This window comes from Cynocephalus volans, chromosome 10 (genome assembly GCF_027409185.1).
Source record: "Cynocephalus volans isolate mCynVol1 chromosome 10, mCynVol1.pri, whole genome shotgun sequence".
Lineage (NCBI taxonomy): Eukaryota > Metazoa > Chordata > Mammalia > Dermoptera > Cynocephalidae > Cynocephalus > Cynocephalus volans.
The window spans coordinates 88,548,354-88,560,908 of NC_084469.1; the positions used below are offsets into that span (position 1 = coordinate 88,548,354).

The window sequence follows — 12,555 nt, forward strand, 5'->3', positions numbered from 1 at the left end:
GTATTCCGAGTTGAAGCCAATCTCTCTCCCCCACTGCAAGACCCCGTTGCAGTGGTCTCTATACCTATCTCTGTGGTCCTGAATAACGTCTTCCTTACTGTGCAAAATCTGTGCACGTGCATGCTCGGCAGTCTCAGTAAATAGCGATGGGGTATAGATTCTTGAGTAATGGTCACCTGCCCAGAGCAGAGGAAGGTCTGGTTAGGAAAGGGAATGGTCGTGGCATATCCATCACAGGCTGTTTCTGTGGTAGATAGAATGATAGGTCGAATGCTGTCTACCCCAGACTTTTCAATTCCAAACATGAAGGGCCTCTTTTCTTTTAGGTATGGCTCACATGATTTTTGTCAAATATCATTAATATGCCCCTTGGTCCGTTTAAGAAAACTTAATTGCAGGACTGATTTATATAGTGTCCGTTGTGTGGCATCCAACAACTCTGGTTTAAGCACCATAACCCGGTAATCAATATTTGGGCAGATCCCATGCTTGGTGCTGTTCTTGTCAGCCACAACCTGGGTGACTGCTCAGATTCAAGTAGGTTGTTCAGTATTTATTCATTTATTCACATGAATGATGTATGATCATGTCAGACTCCACTTACGTCCTCCCAGCCGTTGGGTTCTTTGCAGAGAAATCCTGTTGCTGGTGACCTCTCTCCTCCCGGTTGGTCTTGCGACGCTCCCACTGAGGAAGACGTGCATAGATGTATATACAGCCCCATGGCTGTGGAGAATGGCTAGACTGCATATACAAACATTGCCCCCGTCGATGGGCACTTAGGTTGCTATTACTGGAAATAACTGGAGTGAACTTTCTTGTACATACACTTTTGCATAAACTGGAGGAATGCCGGGTGAACGGGCCAGCAGTGTTTGGCTCTGTTGTTGCCCAAAGGCCCTCTGAAACGTGTTGGGACCAAGTGGCCCTTGAAGCCCGTGACCTCTCAGAGCCTGCTCAGGGCCCCTCAGTACCCGACCCTCTCCAGTCTCCCCCGGCTCAGGGTCCGCGGGAGAAGCGGCCCAATTGAAGTTATGGGCCCCCTAGGGCTGGCAGGGCCCCCGGCCTTCTCAGGTTGAGGCGCCGGTGTAGATGGGTCCGAAGCGCATCAGGGTCACCGCTGGACTCGGCGCCCCGACTGATCCAGGGCAGCCAGCAGACTGGCCGCGCGGGAGGGGAGGGGGGTCTCCGGAGCGGGTGATGGCTCGACTGTGCTTTCCTGCTACACTTCTGGCGGGCAGAAGGTCCGGACCTCGCGCTAGCAACGCCCATAGATGCGTGTGCCCTGATGCCACGCCGGAGAACATGCTACTGTGACCGCGAAGGCCGGCCCGCCCAGGCCCCACCCACTACGTGCTGCCCGAGCTTCCGGTCTCCGCGTCCCAGCCTTGCCCCTCGCCATCTACACGAATGGGACCTACAGCGCGCTTGCGCCTGTTGCCGGTAAAATCTATGCGCATGCGCGCGGCAGATGCAGTAAATAGTGATAGGGAAGCGATTCCCGCGGTATACGTACGGGCGGCGCCGTGGCTTAGTTGGTTAAAGCGCCTGTCTAGTAAACAGGAGATCCTGGGTTCGAATCCCAGCGGTGCCTCAACCGAGCGTCCAAGCTCTTTGTACACTTTTACGCCCCCCCCCAGGGGCCTGTGTTTTGCTGTGTCTTTTGCCGTAAGCCGCACCGGCTGCTCTCGCAAGGGCGGGCCGCTGGCCGCTGCTTCCCCAGCTGCACTGTCTGGCCGGGGGTCCCAGCGCTCGCCTTTCCCGCTCTGGCTCGCCCGGAAGCGGCCTCTCCGCTGGCCCCACGCGGTGCCGAGCCTGGGCGGTCGCCAGGCTTCCATCCTTGTGGAAAATTAACTGACCATAAATATGAGACCTTGTTTGTGCATTCTCAATCTTATTCCATTGATCTAAGTCTATTCTTATGCTTGTACAACGCTGTCTTGATAACTGTAGCTTTGTATTAAGTTTTTAAATCGGGAAGTGTGAGTCCTTCAAAGAGGTTTTTCTGGTTCAAGATTGTTTTGGCTATTCTGGGCCTCTTAAATTTCCATGTGAGTTTTAGAATCAGTCTGTCAATTTCTGTAAAGAAGTCATCTGGGATCTTGATAGGGATTTTGTTGAATGTATAGGTCATTTTGGGGGATATCATTATCTTAACAATATTAAGTCTTCAATCTATGAACATAGGATGCCTTTCCATTTATTTAGGTCTTTTTAAGTTTTGTACTTCTTTTGTTAAGTTTATTCCTAAATATTTTCTTTTTGATGCTGCTGAAAATAAAATCGTTTTCTTAGTTGCATTTTCAGATTGTTCATTGCAAATGTATAGACATCCAATTGATTTTTGTATCTTACTGGTATATCCTGCAAACCTGCTGAACTCATTTATTATTTCTAATAGTTTTCAAGTGAATTTCTTAGTATTTACTATATACAAATTGTATCATCTATGAACAGAGATAGTTTTACTTCATTCTTTTCATTCTGGGTGCTTTTTATGTAATTTTCTTGCCTAATTGCCCTGGCTAGAGCCTCCAGTAGAACCTTGAATAGAAGTCGTGAGATCAGACATTCTTGTCTTGTTCCTGATCTTATGGGCAAACCATTCATTCTTTCACCATTAAGTATTATGTTGGCTGTGAGCTTTTCGTAGATGCCTTTTATCAGGTTGGAAAAGTTCCTTTGTATTTCTAATTTGTTGAGTGTGTTTATCATGAAAGGGTGTTGCATTTTGTCAAATGATTTTCTGCATCTGTTCACATCAGTGATTTTTGTTTTTGTTCTATTGGTGTAATACATTAATTCATTTTCAGATGTTAAACCAACTTTGCATTCCTGGGATAAATCAGGTGCTTTTAACATAAATGATCTACATATTCTTGGAAATCTTTCCAGGTGAGTGCTCCTAGATTCCTTGTATGTCTACCCTTGGTTTACATTCTTGGTTTGGCTGTGGCTGTTACATGAATCAGAGGAGCCCTCCCTTGTTGGTGGACACTGTGGTGGTGTGTGGTTGTCTCTGAGTCTCACCACAATGGACACAGGTGGGATAGCACACCCCTCAAACACAGGGTCCTTTGTGCACCTAAGTTTCTCTAGGATGAAGGTGAGAGTGGATAACTGAGCATAGCATATACACACTTTGTATTTAATAGCTACTGCCAAACAGCCCTCTTCCAAGGCCACACTGATTTCCTCCTTCTCTTGCTCCACACTTGCCAGTACTGAAGCCTGCCAACATCATGGATAGTTTTGAAAAATGCCATCTCATTGTTGTTTAAACCCACATTTCTATTGCCTATGAGTATAGTTGGGCTTTCTTCCTCTTTAGGTTTATTGACCATTTGTATTCCTTCTGTGAATTACCTGTTCAAATTCTTTTGATACCAGAAGAGAGGGTCTGGGAAGGCCTGACAATTGGCCCTTATCCAACTTTTTCTCTTACCAGGTTCTTGACTCCACCACAGGAAAGAATTCATAGCAGAGTCACAGTACAAAATGAGAACAGGTTTAATGTAATGAATAAGAGATACAGATTTCACAGAGAAGGTGTGGCCTAGCACCAGAGACTGAGCAGGGCCCACACCAAGTTTAGTACAAAAATAAATACATGTTCACAGACAAAGTGCAGGCTGGTTCTAGAGTGCACAGCAGCCTGCTAAAGGAAAGCTTGATACAAAAAGAAAGAAATACATGCCTCAGGCAAAGCGTGGGCTAGCTCTAGGAGAGTGAACAACAGCTCTGCCTCCTACAGGGATTCCACTTTTATAGTTTCACTATCTAATTCATATTCATGCTATGTAATGAATATTCAGCTAAGGGGGTAATTCCCAATTATGTAACAGGTGATGCAACAGGTTTGTACATGCTCAATTGGTCTCTTTTTAGGGCATGCTCATCGGCTAAATTCTATCATATGCACCAAACATATTCAAGAATATTCCGTGCTCTTCAGCACCTCCATTGGAAGGTAATTCAAAGGATAAATTCCACTTTACTAAGCATGCTCAGCTACTAGGGTTATATAACTCCTTCCTACTGAGCATGCTCAGCCACTGGATTTCCATAAGTCCACTCCTTGTGTTCTCAATCTCCCATTGGTACCGAAAATAGATGCAATAAGCAACAGTAACTCTTCTCTAAGGTAAGGCTCAGATAAGGAGTTTGAGACTTTGGGGAGTGGCTTAAAACTTGAACCCGGGGAAACTGAACACCTCCTATCTCACTTTACTCAGTATTTCAGCTGCATTGTTTGTTTTCCTTACTGATTGTACTTTTATCTAATTATCAGTCCTTTGCTTTTATAGATGTGATCAATATTATTTCCCAGTCTGTCATTTGCTTTTTAACTTTGTTACAGTGTCTTTTATCTTTTAATTTATTCAAGTCATCTTTCAAGTCCTTTGGTCGAGTTTACAGTGTTCTTAATCTAGGTCTTATATATTTCTTGCTGGGTTTATTTCTAGGTATGGTGAATGGAATGATTTTTTTTTTTCTTTTTTTAATTGCACATCCCTGCTGTGTAGAAATGCCTTTGATATTTGGACATGGCGCTTTAAAGCAGCCCTCTTGTCTGACTCTCTTATTACTGCCAATAGTTTGTTAGATTTTTTGGCAGATTTTAGGTTGTGCAAATTGGAATATTGAATTATACATCTGATCTTAAAGGAAAAAAAAAGACAAGTTACAAACCAGAAAAAGATATCTATAATACATGTAAGTGACAAAATAATTTTCAACAAAGAAAGGGCTCAGTGGGTTTAGCAGAGTAGTAGAAATTACTTCATTTTATCAAAATTTGAAAAGCCGGATTATCTGAGAGAAATGAAAACAATATCTATAAAAAGACTTGCACATGAATGTTCACAGATGCTCTGAGTATAGCAAAAACTAGGAACAGCCCAGGTGTCCATGGGAGATGAATAAACTGTGGTATATCTAGGCAATGGACCACCACGTAGCAACGAAGGGAATGGACTACTGATACTTACTGTATTAGTCAGTTTACTATTTCTGACAACAGAGTACCTGAAACTGGGTAATATATTAGAAAACAAATTTATTTCTTACAGTTTTGGAGACTGGGAAGTTCATGGCCCAGGGGGTGCATCTGGTGAGGACCTTTTTCTGCGTGGGAACTCTCTACAGAGTCTGGTGGCAACGTAGGCCATCACCTGGTGAAAATGGTAAGAGTCTTTCATGTGCTCTCCTTATAAAGGCACTACTCCACACCCATGATAACCCATTAAACCAGTAACCCATTACTCCATGAATGATTAATCCATTCATGAGGGCACAATTCTCATGATCCGGTCACCTCTTAGAGACTCCACCTTTCAAATACCGTAATTAGATTTCCCACACTTTTAACACTGTTACCCTATTACAAGTTTCCAACACAAGAATTTTGGGGGGACATATTCAACCCATAGCACTTACACCAACCTAGGTGAAATCTCATATTGTGTGGAGTGAGACAGTACACAGTTTATGATTTCCTTTATATGAAACTCTAGAAAATGCAGTTTAATCTACAGTGACAGCAGATCAGTAGTTGCCTATGTGGCAGAGGGAATGAATTCTTGAGAAGGGGCACAGAAGAACTTTTGAGGGTGATGGAAATGCTCTTTTTCTTGATATGGGTTGGAGGTATGTATTTGTCAAAACATTGAATTGTATGCTTAAGATCCATGCATTTCACTGCATGAAAGTTAATCTCAATAAAAATATTAAAACAGTAAAAGTCATGTTGACAGCAATGTGGATCTTCACCCCAGCCTGCCCCCTGCTCCATGTGGATTTAACTCTTTCTTGCCCATGGGCTGTGCCCTCACAGCAGGACCAGTCCTCCATTTGTGGGGCTGTCCCATTATCCCTCATTTCTACCTCCCATGCAATTCTGGCTTAAGGGGTTGCAGATGGAGGAAGGGAGGTATCATCTGGGCTAGGAGGGCAGAGGTAGGCACATCCATTAGCTGCTTCCTGGGGAGGGTTTTGCATTTAATGATTGTTTGGAGAGGTGACCTCAGTATCAGGGAAAAACCCTCCCACAGTCTCTTGGGAAGACTGCTGCCTCCTCCACGCTGCCAGGGAAGGTTGAGAGTAGGGTCTCCTCTGTGCAGGGTTCTCAGCTGGGGGAGTCATTAATTTCCCTCACCCCACTCCTGTTCAATTGTGGTTATTATTATAAATCTAAATTTAATGGTGAATGTGTTTGTACATAGGATATTTATAAGATTTTTATTTGATTTAATATGTTAACTAATGTGGAAACAAAAACATTATTTTACACCACATCCATTTCTTATAGTTAATTAGATTAGCCTTTAATACAAAAAACTCATCAAAATTTAATTTAAATTCAGTAAACATGGAGTGTCTATTAGGTATGAGACGATTTACTATGTGCTCTAGGGGCTGTAAACATGAGTTTAGAAGGTCTAGGATGGGCAAATTCAGGCTGGCAGGGCATTAAGATGGGGGGCAAGGGTAGGCGTAGGAATTAGTGTGAACTGGCTTCTAGCTTTTATGTTTTGGTTCTTCACCTATCTGTGCCCCTGAGATCATTTCCCTCTGAACTGAGAGCGGCTCCTTAGAAAGCTGTTGTGATCAGTTATTTTAAAAAATAAAATGCTACCAAGTCAGCCACTAACTGGGTTTACTCTGCTGTGTGTGGCAGATTACCGGGGTGCCAGTGAGTGTCTGAGACTGAGTTGCAGAAAGCAGCTTGGGAACCTTGCTTTAAGGAGGGTTCTGGAGGCCAGTTGGTGCTTTGGGGAGTCTGCTCCTGAATGCCTCAGCAGAGCTTCCCTTGGTTTAGCCCCAGGGCACATGGCTGAGGGTGACTGCAGGCATGGGGGTGGGTGGGTACCTGGGATGGCTGCCAAACAGGTGACTCTCAGTAAATCCACACCTGTAAGAATCAAGCCCTGGAGATGGCCAGGCTGATCAATTTCATCTGTTACTGGAATGTGCACCTCTGATTCCTCTCTTTCAATGAATCCCAATGCTCATTTTAATGCAAGGTACTAAAAGAATTTTGGAATACTTTTAGACTTACGGAAGCATTGTAAAAATAACACAGAGGTTTCCCATGTACTCTTTACTCAGTTTCCCTAACATACGTTTATCAAAACAAAGAAATTAACATTGGTGCAATACTGTTAACTAAACTACAGACTTTATTGAGATTTTCCCAGTTTTTCACTAATGTCCACTATTGGATCCAGGATCCAACCCAGGACCCCACATTGTGTCACATCTCCTTAGTCTCCTCCAATCTGTGACAGTTCCTCAGTCTTCCCTTGTCTTTCATGACTTTGACCCTTTTGAAGAGTACTGGTCAGGAATTTGGTGGTGTGTCCCTCAATTTAGGTTTACCTGATATTTTTTTCATAATTATACTGAGGTTAAGGATTTTGGGGGAGAATACAAAAAGAAAATTTGTTTTGCACTTCCTTGTTTTGGCTCTGCTGGCTCATCTTGTATATTCCCTGTCTTAGCCCTAGAATCAACCTCTTCAACCTTTTCCCCAGGGATCCCTGGTTCCTTACATTAGTGAATGGTATTTAGAGATCAAGATCTGGATGCTGGGTGTGCTTATTGCTACTGGGGTGCCACTACTTCTAGTCCGTCTCAGCAGACAGACCTAGGGAATTTATGTACTTATTCTAAACCATGTATATACATGTATCTATCTTTCTGTTTCTATCTGTGTATATGCTTTAACAAATGAGTTCATACTGTTATCTCCAACTACAGTCCATCACCACAGTGTTCATTCTAATATTCCTCCCTTGCTTTTTTGGTAACTTCTTTCTCAGTCAGTGAATAAGCTATCTCTCATGATTGCCAATAAATTTATTTATTCATTCAATCCTATTACACGTGTAGTTTCAGAATTTATAACCTGTATCCTTTTGAGAAACAAATGTACCAACTAGAACACAGTTTGTGTACAGTTCTCTTTTTCTTATAGTAGCTAGTCAGAACACTGTCTTAGCTCCTTTCTTCCTCATCAGCTTTGGTGTGGTTAAGACACTCATTCGTAAATACATTTATTTGTGACAGTGTGCATTCCATCTTACATTCTAGGTGATTTCTAAAAATTTTCATACAACTCACTCTTTGTGGTATATAGATTTATGTTTTGGGGTGTTTTTTTGTGGACAGATTACACTGTTTTTCTAATGTTGAGCCAGTCTTGCATTCCTGGGATAAGTTCCATTTGGTTGTTATATGTTAACCTCTTAATATATTGCTGGATTAAATTTTCTGATATGTTGTTGAGAAATTTTGTGTATATGTTTATGTGGCATATTGGTTTTTAGTTTTCTTTTCTTCCGGAGTATGTCTGATTTTCTTATCAAAATTATTCTGGCCTTGTAAAATGCATTGGGAAGTATTCTCTTCTGTTTTATCTTCCTGAAAAGATCATGTAGAATTGATATAATTTCTTCTTAAGTTGTTCAGTAGAATTCACCAATGAAACCGTCTGAACATGAAGCTTACTTTGTTGGAATGTTTAATTAAAAATTCAGTTTCTTTCATAGATATAGCACTATTCACTTATCTATTTCTTCTTGAATGAGCTTTGGTAGCTTCTTATAAAGTTAAGCACACACTTACTGTACAGTCCATCAATCCTACTGCTAGGTATTTACCCAAGTGAATTAAAAATTTATGTTTACAGCAAAATCTTTCAATTCAGAAGTTCCATGACAAGTTATAGGACACACTACAGGAATATCTAGGAATGGCTCCTGCTTGATGCCAGTTCCCAAGGCTTTAAGGTCAGATAACCCTAGTCCTTGACCACAGGTGGGACACCTGACCCAGGATGGATCAACACAGAAAGGTACCAGGCCAGGGCTGGGCCAATTAGAGCCCTTCCATAAAATGTGGAATTTTGGTGGCTGGCCTGTAATTATGCAGACACAGGTGCTGCAGACCCAGGTGCTGTGGGTGATGATTGTGGTGGTAGGATGCCATGTTTTCTGCCATGTGGCTGGAGGAAACAGAAGATGCTGGGAGAGAGAACAGGTCAGACACAAGGAGAGGGGCTGGGATGAGAGACCCAAACCAGTTTGCTTCCAAGTTTCTTTCTGCATTCCTATTCTGGGCTCCATGACACACCCCAGGCCAAAGTTCCTCAGGAAAATTTGAGTTGGGTTTCTGTTACTTGCAGCCAAAAGCATTATAATGCTCAAGTATCTCTCCTTTCTTGGACAATTTGTGTTTTCTTTTAGAGAGGAGCTTTTATTTTCATATCACCTGTCACTTTCCCTCATCCGGCTTCCTCCTCCTTAGTCTAATAGGTGAGCTTCTGTAGCTGAGTCACCCCACATTGCCCCTCACTCTTGTTTTTCATAAAGTGAGAGAAATTCTCTTTGACTTACTACATGTAAGAATCTTGCATGGAGAAGGTGCACAAAGGACAGTCATGACAAGGATGAACAGCAAGACATGCCTGAGATCATCTGAATTTTGGGCTGAGACATATCAAAAATGACAGTAATGATGGGGATAATAATTTGGGATTTTACCTTCCCAGGAGCGAAAACCAAACTTATTGCCTTGCAGGCATTGTAATTCCTTTAAGAACTTCTATCATTATTGTTGTCATTGTTGTTATGACTAAACTTTGCTAGGCACCCTGAGTTCACAATGATTCTGGGTGTGCCCATTTTCTCTCCATCCCCCAAACTTGACTAATTCATGGCAACCTGAGGCCACACTTTAGACGGAATCAAATTAGACTGGCTTTTGGTGACAAAATTAAGGCAACTGGGGTTGTTTTCTCCTCTCTAATTACAGAAAATTTTAAAAAACAGATAAAAATGAAAAGAACATTATTTTTTGGTTTTCTAAGTGGCATAGAATGTTATTTAAACAAATAGTCAAAGGAACTTTTCAGATGGACGTTTCTGTTGCTCATTGTCTGGGGGAAAACTATTAGTCTCTTGTTTTTTGCACAATTTCCTTTGTTGACGATGTAGAGATTCAAGTGTGGAAAAAGGAAACCCACTCCAAGAATCTTGGTGACCTCCTGTCTGTACACAGCTTATTAAGTGCCAGGGACAATGTTAAGCAGAACTTGGCTTCAGCTGCCTGTGGGAATATAAATTTGTACTTCCAATGTCAGATAACTTGCCTTTTTTTGCTCGTTATTTTAGACTTGGAAGCTGGAGGGACACTGATAAGCTTCTTGGTGCTGCTCATTTCAGCTGCTGTGATGCTAATAATTCACTAATTGAAAAATTCAAGTATCCTGGAAAACTTCTGCTGAAGGAGGGATTTCAAAGCATGTTCATTCTTTTGACAAATATACCACTCCGAGATGCATAAAGAGGCACAATTTCATTCAGTCTTGTTCCTGAGAGCAGTATACATACCCTCCCTATTGCTGAATACTTTTTTCTCTTGGGGGGAAAAACCCCACAAAAAGTAGGAATAGGCAGTTCACAAAGGAAGAAAGGCAAATGGCCAATAAACATCTGAAAACATGATCAATAAAATACATGCCAACTGAAACAGTATTTTTCTTCCTGCCATATTAAAAAAAAAAGAAAATATTATACAGAGGCTGATGATAATCCCAAGAGTTGCTGAGACAGCGAGCACTTTTTGTATTCCACCGAAGGTAATGTGAGCTGGCCCACTGTCCAGGTACAGTCTGATGATGTGCATCAACATTTAAATGTGCACCGTTTGGGCCGAGCCCGTGGCGCACTCGGGAGAGTGCGGCGCTGGGAGCGCAGCGACGCTCCGCCGCGGGTTCGGATCCTATACAGGAATGGCCGGTGCACTCACTGGCTGAGTGCCGGTCACGGAAAAGACCAAAAATAAAATAAAATAAAATAAAAAAATAATAAATGTGCACTGTTTGCCTGGAAACTGTGCCTCATCTTAAAGGTGCTCGTCTTAAAGACTGGATTGTGAGGATGAATACCAAGGTCACTTACTGAAGGTTACACAGGAGAGATACTAGAAACAACCTAATGTCCACTAACAGGGACTAGTTAGATAAAAGACTTTCCATGGCGTGTGGAGGAGGCACTAAAAATGAGGGTGCAGAACTTCCCGTGGGAATGTGGAGGGATGTCGCGGAGGTATCGCCAAGTACAAGAAATTTTAAAACCATGCTTATTGCGATTCCATTTCTGTAAAATGTCTGTTTATGAGCATTTCAAAAAGTGGTCTGGTCAGTCACAAAGGATAAATGCCATATGATTCCACTTCGATGAGGTACCTAGAGTGGTCAACATCACAGAGACAGTAGAATGGTGGCTGCCAGGGACTGGGGGTGGGGACCCGGGAGCTGCTGTTTAATGGGTAAGGAGTTTCCGTTAGGGAACGTGGAAAAAGTTCTGGAATGACTGAGGGTGGTGGTTACACAACAACTGAGTGTACTGAATGCCACTGAACTGTCCACTTAAAAAAGGTTAAAATGGTAAATTTTGTGTATATTTTACCACAATAAAAAACATTTTTTTTTTTTTTCAGTATCTGGAAAGATATTTGCCAAAATAGCAGTGTTGTTCTCTGGGTGGCTGGTCTTCATTTTCTTTACAATGAGCGTATATCACTTTCATATTCAGCGAGCCCATCTTGGCCATCCGTGATCTGTGGATTCACTGAAAACCTCTATTTCTGTTTAAAATTTTAAAATGTTATTATGTAGAATTGGAGCCCCCTCCCATGCCTTCAAGTGTTTCTGTGTGTTAAGTTTAACTTAGAAGCAAGTGTCTAGTTCTTGCTCCACCCCTACCCCTCCTACCCTATCCCAAACTTCCCCACGAGAGTGGCTGAGGGGACATTCCCCAGCATGGATCCTCTGGTGGGACTTTACTCTTGGACACTGTAGGCTGAGGAACTTGTGTGTATCGGGGAGGAAGGGTGTTCTTTGGGGGTGGTTTATGGAACCTGCAGCAGCAAAGCTGGACACCAGCCTGATGCTGGCAGAATAAGGGCTAACCCAATGACCAGCCACCACAGCTCCCTCCCTGCCACTTCCCACCCCTGCCCTCTCTCTTCCATAGCCAAGGCCGGAGAGAGGTGGTGATGGCTGATTTTGGCCCTGAGCATGTCAACTCCTGCAGAAAGCAGGGTAGGGAGTGTTGGTTGATAGACCCCTTATTCACGTCTCAACTTGAAGGCCACCTGTGGTGGGTCTTGGCTGTCCTGGTGCATTCCCCCCTTCAGGCCACGTGTGATCCCTGTTTTATGTTCTCCAATGTGCTTGTCTTCACCTGAGGGCATTGTGGTCATTTACCTGCCTGCATAATGAGAGTCACCTCCCTGTTAGTCCTCAAGCAGAGTCCTCTCCATTGCTGTATTAGCAGTACCTAAAACAGTGCTTGGTGGATAGCGGGGTTCCAATATAAATGAAGAGTAAAAGAATGAGTGAAGGAATGAATGAATGTGGAAGCATGATGGAGTCAAGATCTGGCACCCAGCGTGGTGGTGGTGCTGTCCCCAGCAGCCTCTGAGGTTGAATGAGGTTGATGGCTCTGTCTTCCTCATGGGCAAGAGCCCAAGATCCAATGTTAGCTT

General features: G+C 42.9%; 1 non-coding gene across 1 annotated transcript; it reads left to right on the plus strand.

The window, feature by feature from the left end:
• Window positions 1-1,520: 1,520 nt before the first annotated feature.
• Window positions 1,521-1,594, plus strand: TRNAT-AGU (transfer RNA threonine (anticodon AGU)). Its single transcript has one exon. It is a non-coding gene; the product is annotated as a tRNA-Thr (tRNA).
• The last annotated feature ends 10,961 nt before the right edge of the window (window positions 1,595-12,555 follow it).